This window comes from Schistocerca gregaria, chromosome 1 (assembly GCF_023897955.1).
Source record: "Schistocerca gregaria isolate iqSchGreg1 chromosome 1, iqSchGreg1.2, whole genome shotgun sequence".
NCBI lineage: Eukaryota > Metazoa > Arthropoda > Insecta > Orthoptera > Acrididae > Schistocerca > Schistocerca gregaria.
Window position 1 is genome coordinate 697,371,096 of NC_064920.1, and position 17,474 is coordinate 697,388,569.

Sequence of the window (17,474 nt, forward strand, 5' to 3'; positions counted from 1 at the left end):
GACCTTACAAGGATGTGGGGTTTCGGAAAAGGAAGCGTATATTAATGTTATATTAAATTGAAACGCATTTTACATGACATTTAGGTCATTAAGTGCAGATAAACAAGTTGGTTTTGTTAGGTAATAAAAAATTACGTGAAATCTTCGTGTTATTTGAAACTAATGATGACAGTGTATTAAAATTTATTCATATGTAGTGCCATGAAAATGATTGCCAATTGTAGATACATACAATGGTATGAAATTTGTAATTCATCTGCAGGTAGGTAGAGTGAGTTCATTTACATATAAAATAAAAATACTTCTTAACTAATCAACAAGTCACAAACAAAATAATCTACTGTAGAAGATATACTGATGATACAATAATGCTCTTTCATGGTATATGCATTGAAGTTGATGCACTGGCAGTATATCATAGCAAAACGCATAAAAATATTAAATTCGCAGTTTAGTGTGAAACAAATAAGAGAATAAATTTTCGTGATCTAAGATTTTCAGTAGTAACCTTAAGTTGTTGTTGTTGTTGTTGTCTTCAGTCCTGAGACTGGTTTGATGCAGCTCTCCATGCTACTCTATCCTGTGCAAGCTGCTTCATCTCCCAGTACCTACTGCAACCTACATCCTTCTGAATCTGCTTAGTGTACTCATCTCTCGGTCTCCCTCTACGATTTTTACCCTCCACGCTGCCCTCCAATGCTAAATTTGTGATCCCTTGATGCCTCAAAACATGTCCTACCAACCGATCCCTTCTTCTAGTCAAGTTGTGCCACAAACTTCTCTTCTCCCCAATCCTATTCAATACCTCCTCATTAGTTACGTGATCTATCCACCTTATCTTCAGTATTCTTCTGTAGCACCACATTTAGAAAGCTTCTATTCTCTTCTTGTCCAAACTAGTAATCGTCCATGTTTCACTTCCATACATGGCTACACTCCAAACAAATACTTTCAGAAACGACTTCCTGATACATAAATCTATATTCGATGTTAACATATTTCTCTTCTTCAGAAACGCTTTCCTTGCCATTGCCAGTCTACATTTTATATCCTCTCTACTTCGACCATCATCAGTTATTTTACTTCCTAAATAGCAAAACTCCTTTACTACTTTAAGTGTCTCATTTCCTAATCTAATTCCCTCAGCATCACCCGATTTAATTTGACTACATTCCATTATCCTCGTTTTGCTTTTGTTAATGTTCATCTTATATCCTCCTTTCAAGACACTGTCCATTCCGTTCAGCTGCTCTTCCAAGTCCTTTGCCGTCTCTGACAGAATTACAATGTCATCGGCGAACCTCAAAGTTTTTACTTCGTCTCCATGAATTTTAATACCTACTCCAAATTTTTCTTTTGTTTCCTTTACTGCTTGCTCAATATACAGATTGAATAACATCGGGGAGAGGCTACAACTCTGTCTCACTCCTTTCCCAACCACTGCTTCCCTTTCATGCCCCTCGACTCTTATTACTGCCATCTGGTTTCTGTACAAATTATAAATAGCCGTTCGCTCCCTGTATTTTACCCCTGCCACCTTTGGAATTTGAAAAAGAGTATTCCAGTCAACATTGTCAAAAGCTTTCTCTAAGTCTACAAATGCTAGAAACGTAGGTTTGCCTTTTCTTAATCTTTCTTCTAAGATAAGTCGTAAGGTCAGTATTGCCTCACGTGTTCCAACATTTCGACGGAATCCAAACTGATCCTCCCCGAGGTCTGCATCTACCAGTTTTTCCATTCGTCTGTAAAGAATTCGCGTTAGTATTTTGCAGCCGTGGCTTATTAAACTGATAGTTCGGTAATTTTCACATCTGTCAGCACCTGCTTTCTTTGGGATTGGAATTATTATATTCTTCTTGAAGTCTGAGGGTATTTCGCCTGTCTCATACATCTTGCTCACCAGCTGGTAGAGTTTTGTCATGACTGGCTCTCCCAAGGCCATCAGTAGTTCTAATGGAATTTTGTCTACTCCGGGGGCCTTGTTTCGACTCAGGTCTTTCAGTGCTCTGTCAAACTCTTCACGCAGTATCGTATCTCCCATTTCGTCTTCATCTACATCCTCTTCTATTTCCATAATATTGTCCTCAAGTACATCGCCCTTGTATAAACCCTCTATATACTCCTTCCACCTTTCTGCCTTCCCTTCTTTGCTTAGAACTGGGCTGCCATCTGAGCTCTTGATATTCATACACGTGGTTCTCTTCTCTCCAAAGGTCTCTTTAATTTTCCTGTAGGCAGTATCTATCTTACCCCTAGTGAGATAAGCTTCTACATCCTTACATTTGTCCTCTAGCCATCCCTGTTTAGCCATTTTGCACCTCCTGTCTATCTCATTTTTGAGACGTTTGTATTCCTTTTTGCCTGCTTCATTGACTGCATTTTTATATTTTCTCCTTTCATCAATTAAATTCAATATTTCTTCTGTTACCCAAGGATTTCTAGCAGCCCTCGTCTTTGTACCTACTTTATCCTCTGCTGCCTTCACTACTACATCCCTCAGAGCTACCCATTCTTCTTCTACTGTATTTCTTTCCCCTATTCCTGTCAATTGTTCCCTTATGCTCTCCCTGAAACTCTGTACAACCTCTGGTTCTTTCAGTTTATCCAGGTCCCATCTCCTTAATTTCCCACATTTTTGCAGTTTCTTCAGTTTTAATCTACAGGTCATAACCAATAGATTGTGGTCAGAGTCCACATCTGCCCCTGGAAATGTCTTACAACTTAAAACCTGGTTCCTAAATCTCTGTCTTACCATTACATAATCTATCTGATACCTTTTAGTATCTCCAGGGTTCTTCCACGTATACAACCTCCTTTCATGATTCTTAAACCAAGTGTTAGCTATGATTAATTTGTGCTCTGTGCAAAATTCTACTAGGCGGCTTCCTCTTTCATTTCTTAGCCCCCAATCCATATTCATCTACTATGTTTCCTTCTCTCCCTTTTCCTACACTCGAATTCCAGTCACCCATTACTATTAAATTTTCGTCTCCCTTCACTATCTGGATAATTTCTTTTATTTCATCGTACATTTCTTCAATTTCTTCATCATCTGCAGAGCTAGTTGGCAAGTACTACTGTAGTAGGTGTGGGCTTCGTATCTATCTTGGCCACAATAATGCGTTCACTATGCTGTTTGTAGTAGCTTACCCGCATTCCTATTTTCCTATTCATTATTAAACCTACTCCTGCATTACCCCTATTTGATTTTGTGTTTATAACCCTGTAGTCACCTGACCAGAAGTCTTGTTCCTCCTGCCACCGAACTTCACTAATTCCCACTATATCTAACTTTAACCTGTCCATTTCCCTTTTTAAATTTTCTAACCTACCTGCCCGATTAAGGGATCTGACATTCCACGCTCCGATCCGTAGAACGCCAGTTTTCTTTCTCCTGATAACGACATCCTCCTGAGTAGTCCCCGCCCGGAGATCCGAATGGGGGACTATTTTACCTCCGGAATATTTTACCCAAGAGGATGCCATCATCATTTAATCATACAGTAAAGCTGCATGTCCTCGGGAAAAATTACGGCTGTAGTTTCCCCTTGCTTTCAGCCGTTCGCAGTACCAGCACAGCAAGGCCGTTCTGGTTAATGTTGCAAGGCCAGATCAGTCAATCATCCAGACTGTTGCCCCTGCAACTACTGAAAAGGCTGCTGCCCCTCTTCAGGAACCACACGTTTGTCTGGCCTCTCAACAGATACCCCTCCGTTGTGGTTGCACCTACGGTACGGCCATCTGTATCGCTAAGGCACACAAGCCTCCCCACCAACGGCAAGGTCCATGGTTCATCAATATAAAATGTATAATACCAGGTGTCAGCACTGACAACTCATTACCCAGCCAAAACAAAATGGCATATTTCAGAGCCATAGTACACCGAATGCAGGAAGTACCTATGAGTGTCACAGATCGACAAAAGTAAATCAATAAATTAAAACATTTAGTTTATTGCTATAGGATTATAGCCATTACTATCTCCACATCCAAATTGGAACAAACACCACAAGTCCACAGAACAGCACTCAAACAACCTCCACTCCACAACGAATAAATCTCCTGCAGAAGCCAAACAAAGATCCATTGTTATCCTATTCATATGCTCACCATAGTACGAAGTATCACACCTATTTAAAAGACTACTAACAGTAAACTGCAACAAAAAGTAATCCATGATGTTAATCATTGCAAGGTCACCTACATTAAATTAGGGCTTTGCGAGTTCCATTGTTCACGCTCTAAATTCTACGTTGGTCAGACATGCAGAAGTTTTGACATTAGGTACAAAGAACATATTGATGGTTTAAGGCGTATCAACTTCAACGATACATTTGCAGTCAGATTGCTGAAGAAAAATGGAAATATTTCACCTAACAGTAAAAGAGCCATTAATAATCCCTTACAAGAAATAGTAATGCACACAAACAAAAGCAGCTCCCTTGACAATGTTCTTAATGAACAGACTGAGCTGGGTAGTAATTCTTTCCAGAAAACCTCCTGCACCTACTTTCCACATTCCAGTATACATAACGTTTCTACTCCCATCTACAGATAACAAACCTTCTAGTATTGATTCTACCTCCGATAATCAGTAATTTTTGTGGCATTAAATATGAATAAATTTCAATATACTGTCACATCACTGTTCAACTAGCACATAAACATCCTCGTTTATTTCCCTACGATTTTGTTAAATAAGTTTGTAGTGCTGGAATTCAGAAAATGAAATTCATTTATCTGTAAGCCTATTTAATGCCCTACATTTAATGTAAACTGGGTTCAATATAACTTAACGGTAATAAACACTTCCTTTCCAAAAAGGCCGTATATTTGTAATGTATCAGTATATAGCGTCATCTTTCACATTCATGTACTTTGAAATAAGTCTGTATTTGCTTTCATACACTCCTGGAAATTTAAATAAGAACACCGTGAATTCATTGTCCCAGGAAGGGGAAACTTTATTGACACATTCCTGGGGTCAGATACATCACATGATCACACTGACAGAACCACAGGCAACAGAGCATGCACAATGTCGGCACTAGTACAGTGTATATCCACCTTTCCCAGCAATGCAGGCTGCTATTCTCCCATGGAGACGATCGTAGAGATGCTGGATGTAGTCCTGTGGAACGGCTTGCCATGCCATTTCCACCTGGCGCCTCAGTTGGACCAGCGTTCGTGCTGGACGTGCAGACCGCGTGAGACGACGTTTCATCCAGTCCCAAACATGCTCAATGGGGGACAGATCCGGAGATCTTGCTGGCCAGGGTAGTTGACTTACACCTTCTAGAGCACGTTGGGTGGCACGGGATACATGCGGACGTGCATTGTCCTGTTGGAACAGCAAGTTCCCTTGCCGGTCTAGGAATGGTAGAACGATGGGTTCGATGACGGTTTGGATGTATCGTGCACTATTCAGTGTCCCTCGACGATCACCAGAGGTGTACGGCCAGTGTAGGAGATCGCTTCCCACACCATGATGCCGGGTGTTGGCCCTGTGTGCCTCGGTCGTATGCAGTCCTGATTGTGGCGCTCACCTGCATGGCGCCAAACACGCATACGACCATCATTGGCACCAAGGCAGAAGCGACTCTCATCGCTGAAGACGACACGTCTCCATTCGTCCCTCCATTCACGCCTGTCGCGACACCACTGGAGGCGGGCTGCACGATGTTGGGGCGTGAGCGGAAGACGGCCTAACGGTGTGCGGGACCGTAGCCCAGCTTCATGGAGACGGTTGCGAATGGTCCTTGCCGATACCCCACGAGCAACTGTGTCCCTAATTTGCTGGGAAGTGGCGGTGCGGTCCCCTACGGCACTGCGTAGGATCCTACGGTCTTGGCGTGCATCCGTGCGTCACTGCGGTCCGGTCCCAGGTCGACGGGCACGTGCACCTTCCGCCGACCACTGGCGACAACATCGATGTACTGTGGAGACCTCACGCCCCACGTGTTGAGCAATTCGGCGGTACGTCCACCCGGCCTCCCGCATGCCCACTATACAACCTCGCTCAAAGTCCGTCAACTGCACATACGGTTCACGTCCACGCTGTCGCGGCATGCTACCAGTGTCAAAGACTGCGATGGAGCTCCGTATGCCACGGCAAACTGGCTGACACTGACGGCGGCGGTGCACAAATGCTGCGCAGGTAGCGCCACTCGACGGCCAACACCGCGGTTCCTGGTGTGTCCGCTGTGCCGTGCATGTGATCATTGCTTGTACAGCCCTCTCGCAGTCTCCGGAGCAAGAATGGTGGGTCTGACACACCGGTGTCAATGTGTTCTTTTTTCCATTTCCATGAGTGTATTTTGTAACTGAGTCAAAACATCTGGTCAGAACACAGATAAAGTGTTTTATAATGCAAACCAACGTGCTTGATTTTGAAAATATAGCCAGCAGTACAAATATGATTCGTTGGGGGAAAACTGTGAAGAGAAAATGTTATACATACGGACATTCGAAGTAAGTTGTATTCTAACACAAGTCTCTAGCGCACCCATTTTTATTCGTCACTGTGAATTATTGATTGTCCTATAGTAAGTCACGAGTAAACCATCATATATTTTCACGAAAGCATGAAAGCCGTCTGATGATGAAGTGCATAAATTCGATACCGGTAGTGGTACATTCGAATAAAGATACCTAAAACTAATTTGTTCTTGGTTGCTGTACTCCATTAACAATTTATTTGGCATGGAATCATAAAAACAAAAGAGAACAGTTCGTATTGTTTTTCCTTTAGGTACGTTGGGCGAATATCCATAGTTACTGTTCTTGTTCTCGAAAGTTATTGTTTTGTCCATGGTAACAGAACATTAATATAGCAGAGGAGTGACTATTTTTGTTTTAAAAAAGTTTATGCAGATGGCTTCCATGCAACAATTGGAATATAGTGGACCTGCCCTTTCGTAGGAGCTGCTTGCCAGATCAGTGTGCTGCCATGGAAACAGAACCACGAGGCATAGATGCGTCAAACCACTGCTGCTATTTATCAGACAAACCCCTTTCACAGAGCGTATCAATAGTTTCCAAATGTTTATTGTCATTTACTTGTCTCTCACATTGTTACCAGAACTTCAGGAAATACAACGACTTACAAATAAGGAAATCTTTTGTCAAAACATGTGCTCTTCATCTTTCATTCAACTTAAAGACAATCATATGTTTCATGTTTCCTACTGTCGTTTTCAACGGCAATCTAATCTTCAGATTAATAAATAAGGTAGACAAAATGTAGCAGAACCAGAAACAAACAATTACATTTGCGGAAAGAAAAGATGGCTGGTATTATTCCCATTGTTGCAGCGTACGAGGCCTTGTGAAAAAGAGGCTGATGCGTTGTCAGTTTGCCTAAAGTTTCGCGGAAAAGATGAGCACCCTTTATTTACGACATATCTTTTAATGTAATGCATGATGATCTCCATGTATTTTACCGACGTTGTAAAATACGTTATGTTGCTCGGATGTTTTCTCACTATTTACCTGTCCTAGACGTACATTTCATTGTTATGTTAGCTCATTTTGTGTAGCATTCCTCGCTAGTAGTGAATGAAGACAAATATGTTGTGCGTCCTTCCGTTTATCTTACTTTATCCGAAACTAAAGGTTTATTTTATTTACGTGCAATTTTAGGTATAGAAACACAGAATGAATCTTTAATGATGTTACGGCTCTATCGCCGATCGTTGTGACCGAGTGGTTGTAGGCGCTTCAGCCTGGAACCGCGCGACCGCTACGTCGCAGGTTCGAATCCTGCCTCCGGCATGGATGTGTGTGATGTCCTTAGGTTAGTTAGGTTTAAGTAGTTCTAGGGAACTGATGACCTCAGAAGTTAAGTCCCATAGTGCTCAGAGCCATTTGAACCACTTTTACGGTTTTATCGCTTATGTCGTCATTTATCGTGCATTGTTGTCTTGTACATCTGCATACAAGCTCCTTTGGAGGCTATGTTAAACAGTACGGTAGCGCGTGTGCCTCTGTGTTACGAGGCTGCCCATGCTGGATATGATAGCTTAAACCTTTCCCTTCTGTTCAAATGGTTCAAATGGCTCTGAGCACTATGGGACTTAACTGCTGTGGTCATCAGTCCCCTAGAACTTAGAACTACTTAAACCTAACTAACCTAAGGACATCACACACATCCATGCCCGAGGCAGGATTCGAACCTGCGACCGTAGCAGTGACGCGGTTCCAGACTGAGCGCCTTAACCGCTAGACCACCGCGGCCGGCTTTCCCTTCTGTAATGTTACTGTTTGTTTTTAACTATTAAATGCGTGGCGGCACTCTTCAAACCGAAAATTTATGTCGTATTTCACGAAACTATAGCCATTAATGATATGAAATATTCGTAGTCAAAAATGGAAAACTTAAATTTATCCATATTATATGGATGTTATTAGAGTGCTGCGATTGTATTACAAGATTTGTTCGAAGTAATACATACTGCAACGATCACTTGTTACTAGTATTTATTAGTATGACACGTTTCGGCAGCAGACTGCTATCATCAGGTGCATTTACAATTACATTTACATTGTAATTAAGATAAAGTGAGGTTAGTTTCCTTTGTTGTGTGTGCCAATTGCCACACAGAGAAGAGTAACAAGTAAATCCTGACACTTTCAGTCACTTGTTTACATCAATCCAAATGTAAGTAACTGTAACTGTAGATGCACCTGTTCAATACAGCATGCTGCCGAAACGTGTCATGCTAGTAAAATATTGGTAATAAATGACTGCTGCAGTATATATTATGTTATAAAAAAAATGGAAAAAGAAAAATACAATCCCATCTGCTTTCACGTTTGAGGTGAGTGACCGTTACTGTACTTGCCAAGGTCGGCCATGGGAGTGGGGCTTATACATATACTAGTTACAGGTACGCCTGGGTAAGGTTGTAACGATTTCTTTGTCTCCCCCATGTCGTCCTGGCGCCGGGCGGCCGGCACAATGAAGCGGGCATCATTACGGGCCGAGCTTTGTCTGTGAGCGGCGGGCCCACTTTTGCTGCGCACTGTCCATTACGGGTGAGCGATATGAGGCGGCCGCGGTCGAGGCATTAGCGGCCCGCCCGACAAGGAGACGCTTTCAGCCGCCGACACTTGCCCTCCGCCCCTTGTCCTCCCCGACCCAGACGCTTGCTCAATTGCTTGCCTTGCCTCTCCTCCTACTACTTGCCTCTTAGGGCATGCCACAGACCCTCTGTCTGCAAAATCATGCTTTACAAAGATCACACGCACTCTCAGATACCATTCTGGAAGATGTTGTAGAGGTTACCTAACAATTACGAGATGGGATAATTTATAACAGATGGGAAAAAATCGCAACACCAAAAAGTAACACAGCTCTGTGACATAAAAATTGTTTAAAAGTTATAAAGTGATTTTTTTATAGTGTTTTCAACGCTTATTTCGGGAAAAATAGTGAAAAAACACCATCACGTACAATTATTTCACAAACTGCTGGTCTGGATTTAGCTTTTTTCGATATTTCGGCATTCTAGCTAGTTTGAACTTTAGTTTTTAGGTTCTCCATAAACTGTTATTTAGTCGTTTGTATAGTATAGACACCCAAAATAAAGAGTTATTAGGAGAAACCAGCAGTATTTTCATGTCAGAGCCTGTCTGTCGCACTGACCCTTCCCCTGCCATCACAAAGCAGTGAGCTTCTGCTATTGTCCTTCAGTTCACAGTACCTCTTCATTCTGTGCTGTTCATGTGTTGTTGTTACTAGTGCTTTAAAGTAGTGACTGTTATCTTGTGTTGTGAAGTTGTTTTATGGACAGTGTCTACCAGAGGATGTATAAACTCGTCGGATTGCTTCTGCTACATTTGTGGTAACTATATCGTTAAAAAGCAACAAAGAAACATTTCCGATTTTGTTGGAAAAGTATATTTCACCTTTTTTGGTATAAAGTTAGGTGATCAAGATAAACCTTGGGCCCCACACAAAGTTTTTTCAGTGTGTGTAGAAGAACTGCGGCAATGGTTTCAACGTAAAAAGCAGTCCTTAAGTTTTGGAATACCAAAGGCCCATTGGAGGGAGCCCAAAAATCATAGTGATGACTGCAATGTTTGTTCTTGCAACGTACGAGGTTTCAGTTTGAAAAACAAAAAGTATAGTTCTTATCCTAACATTCAATCAGCCATTCGCCCTGTTGCTCGTAGACCTGAAGCACCAATACCCTCTCCTCCAAATTCTTTCGATGATATAGATGAATACGAGCCATTGGCTCAGCAAGGTAATAGTGGAGAAGACAGAGATTGCTACGATCGTGGCACAACCGATCCTTTTCCATTCTCACACTCTAAACTGAACGGTTTAGTTAGACACTTAGGTCTTTCTAAAGAATCGGCAGAGGTTTTAGGATCTAGATTGAAAGATAAACATATGTTGGCTCCGGGTACATCCTTTTCTTGGTATCGATCGACGGAAAAGCAGTTTGTACCTTTCTTCTCTCAAGAAGGTGACCTGGTGTTTTGCAGTGATGTTCCTGGACTTACGACAAGTTTTAAAATAGAATATGCTCCTCACATCTTGACTATTTCCCTGCAAACCTCGGTGACGTAACTGAAGAGCAGGGCGAAATATTCAACCAAAACATCATAAAAATGGAAAGAAGATATCAATGAAGATGGAACGCCAACATAATAGGACTAGTGCTGGATGATAAAAAGGGGTGATCTTCAACGAATCCACAGCCGGAAAAGCAATAAAAGAAGCTTCGGTAGAAAGCGAAAGCGTTATTGTAAGGACTTACAGGCTTAAATAGAAATGGAAGTGTACTGGAAATGTAGTTTAGAACATGATCTACACTCCTGGAAATTGAAATAAGAACACCGTGAATTCATTGTCCCAGGAAGGGGAAACTTTATTGACACATTCCTGGGGTCAGATACATCACATGATCACACTGACAGAACCACAGGCACATAGACACAGGCAACAGAGCATGCACAATGTCGGCACTACTACAGTGTATATCCACCTTTCGCAGCAATGCAGGCTGCTATTCTCCCATGGAGACGATCGTAGAGATGCTGGATGTAGTCCTGTGAAACGGCTTGCCATGCCATTTCCACCTGGCGCCTTAGTTGTACCAGCGTTCGTGCTGGACGTGCAGACCGCGTGAGACGACGTTTCATCCAGTCCCAAACATGCTCAATGGGGGACAGATCCGGAGATCTTGCTGGCCAGGGTAGTTGACTTACATCTTCTAGAGCACGTCGGGTGGCACGGGATACATGCGGACGTGCATTGTCCTGTTGGAACAGCAAGTTCCCTTGCCGGTCTAGGAATGGTAGAACGATGGGTTCGATGACGGTTTGGATGTACCGTGCACTATTCAGTGTCCCCTCGACGATCACCAGAGGAGTACGGCCATTGTAGGAGAACGCTCCCCACACCATGATGCCGGGTGTTGGCCCTGTGTGCCTCGGTCGTATGCAGTCCTGATTGTGGCGCTCACCTGCACGACGCCAAACACGCATACGACCATCATTGGCACCAAGGCAGAAGCGACTCTCATCGCTGAAGACGACACGTCTCCATTCGTCCCTCCATTCACGCCTGTCGCGACACCACTGGAGGCGGGCTGCACGATGTTGGGGCGTGAGCGGAAGACGGCCTAACGGTGTGCGGGACCGTAGCCCAGCTTCATGGAGACGGTTGCGAATAGTCCTCGCCGATACCCCAGGAGCAACAGTGTCCCTAATTTGCTGGGAAGTGGCGGTGCGGTCCCCTACGGCACTGCGTAGGATCATACGGTCTTGGCGTGCATCCGTGCGTCACTGCGGTCCGGTCCCAGGTCGACGGGCACGTGCACCTTCCGCCGACCACTGGCGACAACATCGATGTACTGTGGAGACCTCACGCCCCACGTGTTGAGCAATTCGGCGGTACGTCCACCCGGCCTCCCGCATGCCCACTATACAACCTCGCTCAAAGTCCGTCAACTGCACATACGGTTCACATCCACGCTGTCGCGGCATGCTACCAGTGTTAAAGACTGCGATGGAGCTCCGTATGCCACGGCAAACTGGCTGACACTGACGGCGGCGGTGCACAAATGCTGCGCAGCTAGCGTCATTCGACGGCCAACACCGCGGTTCCTGGTGTGTCCGCTGTGCCGTGCGTGTGATCATTGCTTGTACAGCCCTCTCGCAGTGTCCGGAGCAAGTATGGTGGGTCTGACACACCGGTGTCAATGTGTTCTTTTTTTCCATTTCCAGGAATGTATAAATTAAATAAAATTTTATAACGTTGGAAAAATGTGATAAATTGCTTAAATTTTGTTGTTATACCCAAAAATAGTCCCTTTTTCTGAGAAAACCTGACGTGATAGAAAAAGTGGATTGCATTTTTGAAATCAGCGCTGAAAAGTACATAAAAGTTATCAAATTCAAACAGCTTTCAAAAGATAATATTTTGCAGAGCTATGTAGTTAATGTGGAGTAATGAAATTTGGGAATACGTTTGTCTAGATAAAATATTTAAATGTTTGACATTGCAAGATCACAGGTTAAGAAGCTATTGCAAATATGAAATGCTGGTACATTATAACTGGTGTAACCGCCAGAATATTGAATGCAAGCATGCAAACGTCCGTGCATTGTGTTGTACATGTGCCGGATGTCAGTTTGTGGGATGGATTTCCATGCCTGTTGCACTTGGTCGATCAACACAGGGAGGGTTAATGCTGCTTGTGTATCACGCTGCACTCATCGTCTGATGATGTCCCATATGTCCTCGACTGGAGACAGATCTGATGATCGAACCACCCAATGCAATATTTCGATACTCTGTTGAGGATGTTGGATAACAACAGCGATATATCCGTGAGCGTTATCCTCTTGGAAAATACCCTCTGGAATGTTGTTCTTGTGTGGCAGCACAACAGGTCAAATCGCGAGACTGACGTACAAGTTTGTAGCAGGGTGCGTGGTATAACCACGAAAGTGCTCCTACTGTCATACAAAGTCGCACCCCCTGAGTATAACTTTGTGTGTAGGTCTGGTGAACCTAACACGCAAACAAGTTGGTTGCAGGAGCTCAACTATACGCCTCCTAACCAACACACGGCCATCACTGGGACCGAGACAGACCAGCTTTCATCAGAAAACACAACAGATCTCCACCGTGCCCTCCGTTGAACTCTCGCTTAACGCCACTGAACATCGGGGAATGGGTGTTTGTGTTGTCCTCGTCATTTCATCATCATCATCATCATCATCATTTGTGACAGTGGCTCGACTGGACTGTGAAAAAAGTGGACTATGTAATAATTGGGACTTTGTACAGGCGCAGTCTTTGTACAATTCCACTTCTCTTTGCAGCACTTAAAATGCACAGTTTCGGGAATACAATTTTTTTTTTCTCTCTAGATTGATCTTTGAGTTCCGGCAATTTCTCTTCTTGAAAATTGCTTTAAACGTCTGCACCATTTTGCCTTTGTAGTTATCTTTCTTTCTTCTAATTTTTATTTAAGCTCCCGAAATAGCTTAATGCCTTCACTTATGTCATTATATATTTTATGGTTTCAAGTTTTAGGAGACCGTTATAGTGATTTATGCTACTCTTATGTTTAATTTCCTTATCTTTGCTTAAGAGGCTGTCAACTGTATTTGCAAATTATCACCATTATTCGTCACTTCAAGTAGTATGGACTATCTAATTTTTAAAAAGAACGATCCATTTTCCTTGCGCTTTTACTCTGTTTCTAAAATTTTCATTTTGGTCTTTTATTGCCTCTACTCTAAGCGGGACAAACTGCGGTAGCAGTTAACTCCATCACTGGAATCCGCAGATTTTACGCAGTTTCATTATTCCCAGTTAGTTGTACAGCACTGTAAAACTGCAAATTGCGTGATAGAGTGGTTGCAACGTGTTCTCATGCCAGGTACATTACTAGTGCGTTCAGGAGTGCGCTTTGTTATGCCGTACGGTCTGTTTTCGTAGGACGAAAGAGTGGTACTAGAGAAAGCAAGTGTCACGAAATAAAAATAAATTCAGCATCGCACAATGTGTCGCAGTGGCATTGTTACACATATAGTGCGGTCAGAGCTGCTGTTTTCGACAAGAGTTCACGTTTCGCGAAGTACGTCGTGAGCAGACTGAGGGATTAACGAAAGGATTGGGGGATAATTTTTTTAAACTTTACCTTATGACATTTTGTTCATCTGGAACCGCGCCGTGTGATAGAGCTGTGGTTGAGCAATAGCGAATGCTGCCAGATACGCAGCTACTCACGATCAGTTTACGTGTGCAGCGTCCCCATAAGAAGCGCTGTCGGCCATGGGACGGCTCTGTGAGAGTACTGCTGACCGAGAGACGCGCATAGTACCCTTCGACCAGCCAGTGGAAGGGCTGGAAATGGTCAGGTAGGGACGGGGAGCGGACTGGCGAAAGCACCTCGGTAGCTTTTGAACTCTAAAAACCGTTTTCGTCTTAATTCTGGCAAATTATCCTGACAAGCTGGATGCACATCTCCCGCTACCATCCACCCACCACTAAACCACGTACAGCGATGTAACGTAGCCATCTGGACTGTTGGTCTACGTGTCGTCCCAATTCTGCAGCCTCATGTTGTCTGTTACCCTGGTCCTCAATTTCTATCGTCAGTCACCTATTTTTGCATTGCTTGTGATGTGGATACACTGCGTCCGATGTGTTTTCTAACTTTAACGAAATCAGAAAAGGAAACTCTTAAATGTGAATAGAGTGAGCCAGATTAGAATAAGAAATTGAAGTACGATAAATCGGAACTTCTGCGTCTAGTTAAATGACGTTTTCCCTGAACGAGTCCGGCTGAAAGCAACCAGTCGAAAATTCAAATGGCTCTGAGCACTATGCCACTTAACTTCTGAGGTCATCAGTCCCCTAGAACTTAGAACTACTTAAACCTAACTAACCTAAGGACATCACACACATCCATGCCCGAGGCAGGATTCGAACCTGCGACCGTAGCGGTCACGCGGTTCCAGACTGAAGCGCCTAGAACCGCACGGCCACACCGGCCGGCAATGGTTTTTCGTTTTAAGAACGAGCTGTTTAACATTAGTGACTCTTTACGTTCAGGCAGAGCTTCGGGATTTGATTAATATCGTTTAAACGCATTAATCAACAATCATCCACGTTTTTGTGCTCGAGAACTGGCGAATGTGATACATTTGCATGCGCAGGGAAGGTTCAAAAATCAAAAAAACCCAGCGGGTGACCATATGAGCATATCTGCTATCTCGCCATCAATTGTCTCGTGAATAACACCGACCAGCCGGCCGGGGTAGCCGAGCGGTTCTAGGCGCTACAGTCTGGAACCGCGCGACCGCTACGGTCGCAGGTTCGAATCCTGTCTCGGGCATGGATGTGTGTGGTGTCCTTAGGTTAGTTAGGTTTAAGTAGTTCTAAGTTCTAGGGGACTGATGACGTCAGAAGTTAAGTCCCATAGTGCTCAGAGCCCTTGAAGCCAAGACCCGCCATTCCTATCCTGTATCGTTACTGGTGATGAGAAATGGTGTCTTATTCTAACAGAAGGAAACGAAAGGAATGGCTGAGTCCAAAAAAAAGTAGAAAGTCTGCGTACAAAGACCTGTGTAAATAGAAGATATAATGTTACGCATCTGATGGATCAGCGACGCTGTGATGTACAACGAACTGCTTCCCAGAGATGTAACCATCACTGCTGACATTTATTGTCAACAACTGAGACGTTCTGCTGTCGCAGTCCAAGAACAACGACCAAAGAGAGTGCGTGAAACGATGATACTCCTCGATAACGCCCGCCAGCATTCTAGTAGACTGACGAAAACTAGTCTGCAGGAGTTGTGTTAGGAAATCATTCCGCACCCCTTATTCACCTGATCTTGCGCCCTCAGATTTTCACCTTTTCCGCTCTCTGTCGGGAAACCTTCAAGCAATTTCGTTTCCGGATGAAAATACGCTCCGGACATGGGTTGGCGAGTTCTTAGCCTCAAAACCAGATGATTTCTACAGGCGCGCAATGGGAAAGTTACCCCAGCGTTGCTAGACCCTTATAAATAACGAAGAAAAACATATTAATTGATGAGTGAGGTCTCTATTGTGTTTGTATGTTGTGTTTATTAAACTTACGGGAAAACGCTACGAACTTAATGCGTTGTTGTTGTTGTTGTGGTCTTCAGTCCTGAGACTGGTTTGATGCAGCTCTCCATGCTAGCTTCTTCATCTCCCAGTACCTACTGCATCCTACATCCTTCTGAATCTGCTTAGTGTATTATCTAACTTTAACCTATCCATTTCCCAATTTTCTAATCCACCTACCCGATTAAGGGATCTGACATTCCACGCTCCGATCCGTAGAACGCTAGTTTTCTTTCTCCTGATAACGACATCCTCTCGAGTAGTCTCCCCCGGAGATCCGAATGGGGTACTATTTTACCTCCGTCCCAAGAGGACGCCGTCATCATTTATCCATACAGTAAAGCTGCATGCCCTCGGGAAAATTACGGACGTAGCTTCCCCTTGCTTTCAGCCGTTCGCAGTACCAGCACAGCAAGGCCGTTTTGGTTAGTGAGACAAGGCCAGATCAGTCAATCATCCAGACTGTTACCCTTGCAACTACTGAAAAGGCTGCTGCCCCTCCTCAGGAACCATATATTTGTCTGGCCTCTCAACAGATACTCGTCTGTTGTGGTTGCACGTACGGTACGGCTAACTTATGCGGTAATCTAATAAATAGTAATCAGTATCTTAGGATTGACGAAATCCTAGCAACAAACAGGCGACAGTATTTTGCCACATACGTTCGTGCTACGGTTGTTTGTTGCGTACCTGAGCACTTGAACAAACAGTACGGGGACACAAAAATGTGTTCGTTGGCGGAAGAAGTAATTGAATACGGGCCCGCCCTGCCCCGCTCGCCTAGCTTGCTGCAGCACGACGCCCCACCCCCGCCGAGCGCTGCAGTAGGGAGCTGCGGGGGCGGCGCCAGGACAAAAGACGGCGCCGCAATCGCAGTGGCTCGCGCCGTGATAAATGTTGCAGGCAGAGGCGCAGTGTGTATGGTACGGGACGGCGGCGGCAGCGGCGGCGGCCGGTCCCAGCGACGGCGTAGCATTCATCAGCCGGCCCGCGCCCGCCGGGAGGCACTCCGTTCCCGTCTCCCGGAGACCAGCCCGCTCTGCGAGGAGCCGAGCTGCCGGCTCCGCGAGGGCGGCACATGGCCCTTTGATTGTGCCGCGACGTCACCGATGCGGCCACTGTAACATGCAACGTTTATGGCTTAGAAATGGGAACAGTGGACCACGCAGTACAGTACAAAAGACGTCACTGTAAATCCGCGGACGTCTCCTGATTCCCCGATACTCGAAGCATCATTCATTCAATTGAAAGCAATTTCTGGTCTGTAACAATGCCGGAGAAATGCATCGCATTATAACTTTTACTTTATTTCATTACTAACGTTCTCCTACTACTTACCTTAATTTTG

General features: G+C 44.2%; 1 protein-coding gene across 1 annotated transcript in view; it reads left to right on the forward strand.

Moving 5' to 3' along the window:
• The window catches only part of LOC126364990 (peripheral plasma membrane protein CASK), a 1,315,013-nt gene that overhangs the window by 486,429 nt on the left and 811,110 nt on the right, over positions 1-17,474 (forward strand). The window lies entirely within an intron of this gene.